We start from the raw sequence: 10,826 nt of genomic DNA, 5'->3' as shown, positions 1-10,826 counted from the left end.
ATTAATCCGGTTTTATTTTCAAGTCAAGTTTTAATGAAGAAATAGCATTTTGTCACGGTATTACGATTACAAGAAATCATATTAATAATACTTAATTACGTAATAAAACGATCGTTATGCGTTCACGAAACTCGTTTTGTGATATTATTATTTTGGGTTATTAGATATTATTATCTGGTTATTTAATAATAAGGAAAATAGGAGGAAAATATTTTGATGATTGAATATTTTCTATAAGTTGTTAATAATCATTTTAAATATAACTAAAAATAGTTGTACTACGTAACTCTGTTGTGTACTTATAACTTGACTTCAGTATATCATTGTGCCTCAAATTTTCTCAATTTTCATGCGAATTATTTTTTCTTTTTTTTTTACTTTTAAAGTTTAAAATTTATTTTACTTTTCGCATCTTTTCGCATGTTTTTGAAGAAGTAAAATAACGTTTTATTGCTTACGAAAAAAGTTTTTGAATGCACCAAAGCATAGAGAATGTGAAAGAATTATAGTTACGTAGTGTTGTTGAAAATTTCGTTAAATGCAGCAAACGGGTCACGTTTATACTAATTAAGGGTTTGAAATACAGAATGACGAAGATAAAACCGAATGAATTGTTTTTAATATATTAAATTCCACTGGGAACATAAAAAGGTTTCGGCTGAATCTTTGTTCTCCATTATATAAAATTTTTTATCTAATACGTGAATTTAAATAACACTTGTATGTTCCTGCTAGAGGAAACTGGAAAAAAACTAATATTGCATATTACATTTACCGTTTTTTTTCAACAAATAATAAACCTGTTCATAAAAAATATTAATTAGTAAATAACCAGATTTTATTAATTTGATACGTTTCTTCATACCATTGATCATTGATTTTTTTTGATTAACTAGAATTATTTCTGGTTTTAGACAAATATAATTTATAGTGGGAAAGAAACACGCGTCGATAAAATATTAAACAATTTTTTTCACTCCTGGCTTTAAGTTTCCCAGATATTATTTTTGTCAATGATAAACGTGTAAATCAATTACCCACTACCAAAATTGTAATCGATCGATATTTACCTATTAATGGTTGAGCAATAAACTTGGAATGAATAAAAAAAAATTCTCCCGATGGGTAATATTTTTTTCCGTTTTATATATAACAAAAGTAATTTTTTGAGCTAGCTAAAAAAACATTTTTCAATAAACTTAAAAATAAAAATTAATGAAATAAACATTATTGATTAGAATTAGGTGCAAAGAAGTTCGAGTGAGTAATTTTTATTTATTTACTAAGAAGTTTCATTTTCTTTCATTTTCAGATAATAATAATAATAATAATAAATTATGATAAACCGCCTCCGATAAAAATAAATTTCGTCCACCTCCGTAGTGTAATGGTCAGCACACACGGCTACCGTACTGGACCGATTCCCAGGAAAGGGGTCAAATAAATATATGTGATTTTTTTCACTCTAATAATTATTCAATACTGCCCTGGACTTGTGCCTGAAGCGCAGGGTTGATCATTTTTCCTTCATGTGTTAACGATCAAGATAACACTGCGTTTATATGATGCACCATCGGGTGCGGATGAGAGTTTGAATAATGAAGAAGATGATTAACAAATGTGTGTGTGTGCCGTATTTGTAATTTTTGAATTGTTACGGTATAAAGCGACAAGACGCATCGATTTAAACTTCTATTATCTAGCGTGCAGTTTTTATTATAAATAATTTATTAATATTATAGACAGGTTTTAAGCAGCCCTAAATAATTGATTTCCAAGCCAAGTAAGAATCACTTGAGAGATGCTTATCATTCGTAGAACGACTCTGTGTAATACCAAATTTGTAAATATAATAGATTAATATAATATGTACAAGTATGTCGCTGGAGCTTTTTATGAGGAGATTTTTTTAGAATTCATTAGTCTTGTAGAAATGTGGACTAAGTTTAATCCTTTTATTTGTCATCCTAAAGGTTCCTTGTTCTTAGATATAAGATTGTATTTAATTTATAAATAAAATAACTGGTTTAGAGATAAATATTTTTTGTCAATATTATATAATATTAATGGACCCATAATTATTTCATTATAATATTTTCTAGGAATGTTTTTTTATTAAATTAAGGAAATTTATTAATTTGTTCATATAATACGATCTTGATTAATATACAATAGAATGTACATATTAAATCGTTTATCGACTGGTCACCTTTAATGTGTTGATTTATTCAGTTTCATGTTGTCTTTCTTGGTCGTTCTTGGCATTAATGTGATTACGTAATTTAACTTAATTTAATTTTTGGCAACATCATCTAAATAAAATGATTTATTAATATTAATTATTTCAAAGCTCGTACAAATAGCAATGCATAACTTACACAATTCATTACGAGTATGGACCTCAAGCGCGCAAGACATTGCTATTATTTTCCATTTTATACCTAATAATGACTATTATTTTATTACCTACAAAAAAGTTTTTGTGTAAGATAAATGACGGGTATAGTGAGTACGTTGTTATCAACACTGCTCGAAGGAATGGCTGTTGTGAGATGAAAACACGAAGCAATATTTATCACCCAAATGTTACTTTTTACTCCTACTTTGCTATGAAATTAAGCAATATACATATACGAGTATATACAAAAATAACTATAAATTGCTGAACTTATAATATTCTTTATAATATATCCTCCTGTGTCACAAACAAAATTATTTTAAGTGATAGGACATTTTAACTAATCCGAAATATAAATTTAAACCTTTGACTGCCAACTTCAATAAAATAGACTGGCCCAAATTGCTCTTCTAGAGTTAGAATCTAGAGAACTCAAACGGAAGAAGACCACCCGGAAGACCTCCAAAGCGATGGCGTGACAGCTGCCAGTCCACGTCGCAAGAGACGGATAACGAAACAGACAGATCCTCGGATCTATAAGAAGAAAAAAACAAGGCGAAGAAGAAGAACTACCGACGTAAGCGCCTCTCACCATACGAACCATTCCAAAACACTGATATTACCCAGTGTAGCAACACTACTTCCCTCTTCACAGCGTATCTACGCTTTTCAGTATCTTCAAATTAAGTTACACCTACTCTCTGGAGGGTTTGTTTTAAATCAATATATAATGTCCGGTTAGCCTATGGGACCCCCATGTCAAAATACAAGTATTGTATTAATTAATTTAATAAATTGAATTTAAATCCAAACGCGTGGTTAATTTTGTAACTTTCAATTGAATCCTCTGTATGGTTTTATAAAAAACTTATTGATTTGTTATTTTTATTGAAGATGTAATTCATTATAATTGCGAAGAAAAACATTTAAATTAAACGTTGAATTAACTTTTAAATTACACTCAAATATGGTACTTCTGACTTGTGAGACCTTAAAAATCCTAAAAAATGGATGAACTAAATAAATTCATATCATGAAATTGTAAAAGAAAGACGCTTGTTTTTCACGTCATGTTTTTGATTGTCTTTGTAATTTTATATTTCCGTTATCAAGGACGACCATCGCCCATAGACAGAGGTGCAGAGGGTTGAATGCATGTTCATGTACACAATAATACTCATACATCAGGATAGTATAGTAGATAAGTTGTCTGATTTATCTGCACAAAATCTGTACACAAGTTATTGTCGATGTGTGTAACGGCAGCCCGCGCCTGAAGGAGTGGACTAAAATGTCAACGGGCTGCCTTGAACTTGTTTCTTCTTTACATTCCTTTTCCTCTACAGCGGTCTAAATTGGAACGAAAATTTAAATAAAAATATATAATTATCCGTGAAATTTAACACCTTATTCCCTATTTCGCCTCACTAAACACAGAGAGGTCATACTTAAATTTCCCGGTACGAAAAATCTGCTTTATCAGTTTAAGAGGAATTTAACATTGATGGATTACAAAAGTATTTTTTTAAATGAAGTCATTTTCGTGTTTCGATGATGTGGATTTTTATATTTTAGACTCAATCTGTGTTCCTGTAGTTATAATCGCAGATTCTAATAAGGCAGTTTACTGTACATGAAATAAATGCATATTTGGTTCAAACTTAACGAAATAACTAGAAAATTGTAAAATAATAATTACCTTACAGTTCCCGAGATCTGCTACCCTGTCAGTAGGCATTTATTAAGTATGCCATGTATGCAGTTTCTTCAGGGATAGTTTGAAGATGCAACTCCGTGTATTTTATATACTTGAATGTATGTTACCTTTACGCAGGCAGTTTCCGATGCATTCTTAAATGGATTATTCTACTGGAATAATATGAATTAAAACTGCTTTTTACAAGTAGTTAACCTTTTCTTCAGCTTTTGGCGTGTTGTATTCACAGATAGTACATATAGATACCTTCATAATATAAACCTTCAAATATGCGGTGTCTCTTAAATTTCAATCCTTCCGTATTAAAAAAATCAAAAGCATGAAATAAAAAAAAAATGTTTTCATAGCTGTGAGTAAGTATCCATGGACCCGTGAATGTTTATTTTAGTGACAAGCGCTTACTTGGTGTTTAAAGTGTGATTTTTTTACAGTATACCGGATACCCCAGAGAAATACACCCCACTGCATACCTAATCGGATATTAGTAGTCATTAGTTGTTCGTCATCGCGCAGCGGGTGGAAATATTTTTAATATTGTGAAAGCCCTTTTGCTACATTTTTGTCAACTTTTAGTGTGTTACTTTTGCTTCTTAAAAACAACAAAAACGGTTAATGAAAAACACGTATATTTAAAGAAAAACTTTTGTAAATGCTGTTTAATTAGTTAAATAAAGGGAATCGGAAATAATTTGTTTACAAGTAATATTCGCTGGACATGGGACACCGTTTACTCCAAGTTTTGGTCGAACAATTTTATATAATAATATACACAACGCATAAACATTTTTGTTATTTTGCCACTTTTCAACCAAAGTAAGTTGTTTATTGTTTTACTTAAATGATTTTCATATCAAAAGTTCAATCAGTTGAATCACTCACTCGTGTGTACACTCAATAACGCATTACAACACCTTCAACAATCAACTTTGAAGTTGCGTTAATACAATATTAAAAACTATGTTTTTTAATCCAAGGGCGAAATTTATTACCATACTAAATTAATTTACTTTTATTTTAATTTTAGCTAACTAGGACAATTACAAGTTATGATTCGTTTAGCTCTTATTCTATTTTGAAATGTGATTTAAATATTCAAATTTTTCCTGATTTCAAAGTCTCGAAATCAGAACCCTCGTGAATCACTGAAATATTTTTCCTTGTGGTTCATTTGTTAAAGTGGATCCTCCGATTAGTCAGTGTAAAATGAGCTTTCATTTTATTGTCCATAATATGTTGTTAAACATTGCATGAACTTTGGTTAGATTAAGGATACCGATAAATCTACTTGGGAAATAAAAAACAGACAAAAGTACTGCACGATGCAGATCCCTTGTTTACTTTTGACTAATCTTTATTTCAATAAATATGTCGTCAAATTGTATTGAAATCGTGTTTTCTTGTTATTCGATTTACAAACATGAACCGCAGTTTAAGAATGGCAATAAAATATGAGACTCTTTTTTTCTTTACGACTTTATTTACAATTTTATATACATTTTCAAGATTTTGAAATAACTTACATACTACGCCTAAACTCTCCTTTTTTAAAAAAAAAACAATTTCTTATAAAATGTTATGCAAAGTTGCATTTTGTGATCATTTTGAATCTCAATAACACAAAAAGTAGTTTTAAAATTGTTCCCAAAACAAATTATTATATTTATATTAATAATAAAATGAAAATGTCAATAGATATCTAATGAGCAATATTTATATTTTATACAAAAAAAATATCGCATTTTAAGGTACCTCGATTTTGGCGAATAATACTTAAATTCGGTCCTGAATACAGAATAACATTCCATTATATTAAGATTCGCGCTCAATTATTATTTGGCCAACGATATGATTTCAAGGACACTAAGATGACCAAATAATGGACAATCCTTCATTGGGCATTGGACATTGGCTACATCACATGAATACTAATCAACTTAACTCAATTATTAGGATTTAGCTCCCAGACTGACTTGTCATGACGTTCTCCCTCCAAACATTCATCGTATTTGAAACATAATATATTATCTTTAAAATCATAATAATAATCAAATGTCATGTGCTTTTAATTTTCTTTACTTCATCATGTACACATATTTTTTTTTATGAACATGCGTTTTGCATAAATATACATACAGGTTTTTTTTCAATAATTTTCAGTTGAAATCGCGCCATAATCAATTCTTCACAAATTTATTATGTTGAATTACGAGTATAAGATGTTTTAATTTAATTTGCTGAACATTATAAGACGTTATAAAGCTACCATTAGCTAGTATAAAAATAATAAATTGGTACAATTTATTGTTCGTTTATAAATATTTATTACTAATCCAGAATACAAAAAACAGCTTGATTTATTTTTCTGAATTTCCAAACAAATTCGCAGTGTTTTTTGCACGATATTAAAAGATTAAAAACTCGTTTTTAGCAAATAATAATATATTATCAAAACCGTTATTTGTTAAAAGGTATATTCCAGTCATTGACCGGCAAGTTTGGTTTTCTGTGAATATAAATTTAGTAATAAGAAACCCGTAAATCCCGCTCCTGAAATCTTACATATACCATATATAATATGTATGTATGTTCACAACTGTATGCAAAATTTTCATTTTGCATTTGAGGACAGTTTTTCTTTAATATTTCCTACGGACATCTCCTAATCTGGCATTCAATAAATATGAAAATTTCATTGAGAGCTTAATCAGAATATTTTTTATCATATTATTTCAAAGATTGTTCAACAGATTTTATTGATTACATTGAGCTAATCTCCTTCTTTACCTAGTAAATGTTTCTTACCTTAGGATTTTTGAGATTCTAAAAAAATCATTATTGGGATATATTTTTTTAAATATTTTTTTTTGGTTAAAATTAAAGTACATTCATGATTTTATTGGAGAGATATCAATGCAGATGAAGAAGTTTATTGGGATTGGAATACGGTAATCTGTATATTTATAGGGCTTACGACCAGTCAGTAGTTTAAGTGGTCCCTTAACACACTGCGTAATATTCACCATTTTCTAGTGATTAATAACCAGATTACTCAAATTTAAAAAAGCTTTATGTGGCATGTTGCAGGTGACAACATGTTTACAAGTCTTCGATATCAGTTTCGTTTATCAAGTATTTGATCAAGATAACCCGCAAGATAATAACAACAATTCAGTGCAGTGTTATATGCTCTAATTACTGATGTAGAATTAAAATATTATTTCATAATATTTCTGTATATTCCTTATATACATCAGTTTCTATTCATGATTTATGAATAGAAACTGATATATATATATATATATATATAAAAGGAATTGGAACATTTAAAGTGATAATGCAAAATTGTGCCCCTATACGGGTACATATGTTCATGATTCGACGCAGATAATATATTTGGTCATACTATATGTTGGTTCGTTATACGTAGATCTTTTTGTAGAAACAGATCCGTACTTGGGTATTATCTCGATATTACGACCATGTATTTAACTGGGATTCCCTCCAAATCAGTCGAATGTTTGGAATAATTTATATCAAAATAGGTCACATTTAAAAACCTTACCACATCTCCTACCTTTGGTATGCCTTATTTGTAATTTAGGGTTCATTAATATGTGACTTTAACGTGTATTGTATAAATTTATTTCAGATTTCGAACTGAACCATACCAAATTGATTTCTAATAAAGAAGAAATGATAGAAAAGCTGCGCATATGCCATGAAACATTTTTGTCCCGTAAACAAATTTAATTTATAATTCATCTCTGAAGTGATAGGTTTACAATACCCAAAGAGTAAGGGTTAAAATGTCGTGATGCTCTCCGTGTTGCGTGTTATTGATCTTGTAACCTTTTTCTTCATTCATAATTAAAACAAATCGGCGGTACGAGTAAAAAATCAATGTTTTTATAATATATTTAAGCTTAATCCATTTATAAGAATGCATTTTTACTTATTTTAAAATATTGTCCCACTCTGCGATTATTTGTTTTTATAGACGATTTTAACATAAAATACATATACTATGTAGTAAACACAAATTTCTTCGGACTTTTATTTCTTATAACGTTGGTATTTTTAAACCAATTGTCCATCCGTATTGTCAGAATGTAAAAATTACCGAAAAAAAGCAGAACCTTATTATTATTTTTCTTTCGTTTATTTAACACGAAATGAAAAGCTTGATTATGGATTCTTTCTCATTGCTTAGTTATGTATCACGCGTGACTCATTAGCAAAACAAATTTTAAACTTCATATTGTATCTATTCGCAATTACGCACGAGTTAAAAGTTTTTATTTCCTCCAGTCGACCGCAACTCGGATATTTTCCTCAACTAACCGTTTGCGGTTTGACGTCCTTTGTGTATATATATTAGAGCTGTATTGTTGAATATTATTTAAATTTCAACAAAAGAATAATCACCCAAATATCTTCGTATCTATTACCAAAAATATTAATAAAATAAATGTTTTGATGAGTCACACAAATTTAGGAAGCTGTATATATATATATATCCTTTAATTTGACTTCACTTCACTTCACATATAAGTTCTCGGCACCATGTTTAATTAAGTTGAGTATTTTTTATTTTATTTAACAGAGAGCTTTATGAAATGTTTGTATTTTTATACTAGGAGTAGGAGACCCCTGAAAACATTATTATAAATAGATTTATATTATCCATTGACACTTCGTGATGGAATTGCATTTTTTAATTTATTATTAGATTAAAACCAATATTTTTAGCTTTTCCACTTTTTTTATTTGACCAGCGACCGGGTTTCGTCGTTACCGACATTATCAGACTGGTGAGAGGCTATACAAATTGTTATGTTATATATAAAAGAAGGCAGGAGTTGATAACCATGATTTGATATAATTTTATTGAGAAATTAATTTAATTTGAGTGAATTTAAGTATTGTATGATATTAAAAATATTTTTTATACAGGTTTTTTGTATTGAGAGCACGATTTTATATAAAGTTATAATAGATTTGCATTTTTTGTAAATGAATTTAAATTATGTAACGAAGTATCAGGAAATGCTGGTTGACGGCTCCTTCCACTACGCTGCGGTTGTCCGGGGGGAGTCCGAAGTTCTCTGAAATGTAAATTTCCCGGCAGTCATTTCTTATCGACAAGACATCGTCTATATATATATATATATATATATATATATATATATATATATATATATATATATATATATATATATATATATATATATATATATATATATATATTTATATATATACATATATAAATATATATATATATATATATGTATATATATATATATATATATATATATATATATATATATATATATATATATATATATATATATATATATATATATATATATATATATATATATATATATATATATAAATATATATATATATATATATATATATATATATATATATATATATATACATATATGTATATACATTGCTAACATTAATGTATCTAAATGCGGTCCTGTCCATGAATGTTTTTCCCCGCGCTATCAACGGCGTATGGCAAAAAGAAATAAATGTAACAAAGAGGATTGTTTATGTTTATAGCTCCCAAAGAGTTGAATAAGGGAAGGGTCGATGTCCTTTTTTGGCTTATTTGTTCCTCCCGTCCCAGATAGGGAGCAGGACCGGTTACTGGAAACTTTGTATGCCAATTTTCAGCGCGTAGAGTAAAGGGAAAAGGGAGTACGAAAAACTTGGATCAAATACTAACAAGCTTAATCTAAACACGCAATTTTAATTATTGTATATTTTAAGTGATGAATTTACCATTATCTTATCATTACCTATTAGAATATAAATTCCACATATTATTTCACTTTAAGAAGCAGTGAGTAATCGTGTTTTCTTCTTAAAGAAGATAAAAAAGGTTTATCATATTTTTCAAATGTCGTATTGGATTTTGCGTTATTTTTTGCAACACGTATTTTATCATTTTTTTTGCGTATCAGTTAAACGTGTATCTATGAGTACATTAAAAATATAAAAGAAATTTTATATCCCACGTTAATAATTAGATTTTTATGTTATTTTACCTTACTTTTTTGTTTTTGTGTATTTATACAAAAGCAAAAATAATATTTTAAAAGCAACATTTTTTACAGATGAGTCTACACATACATTTTTATATTTTATTTCCAATACCTAATTTTATTATCGACAACGTATGCTTTGTTGTTTTATTTGCAAAAAACTATATGTCTGTCCCATAATTTATTTTTCTTTATAATGTTTTTCTTACAATACACTTCTGTTCAAATAAAATAAAAGTATTGGAAAATAAAGGAATGAAATAATTATAGGATTATCGAATAACACGAGGGATAATTTATGCACATAGCCCTAAATTAGTATAAAGGTCACTATCAAAATAATTAAGAAACCTGTTGTGGTGACGCCTCACTTTAGATTCAGCACTCGAAATGCTAAATCGAATTGCTTTATTTGCGCATCAGAGCGGTCCACATCTCCTGCATCTATACTATCGAGAATTTCCATAGTGGCTAGTGGTTATGTAGTCAAAGACTCTAAACATAATAAACTGTATTTAAAAAATAAATAACAAAACAAAACATAAAAGATATTTAATATTCACAACATGAGGTCAAACTAGATTTTCTTGTTTACTTTAATGTTCCTAGTGAGTTATGGATTCTTACAGCTTAATATGTTATAGATAACATT

Source organism: Brachycentrus maculatus, unplaced genomic scaffold, assembly GCF_059751285.1.
Source record: "Brachycentrus maculatus isolate JH-2025_06_01 unplaced genomic scaffold, ASM5975128v1 h1tg000388l, whole genome shotgun sequence".
Lineage (NCBI taxonomy): Eukaryota > Metazoa > Arthropoda > Insecta > Trichoptera > Brachycentridae > Brachycentrus > Brachycentrus maculatus.
This window is presented reverse-complemented; position numbering follows the sequence as displayed.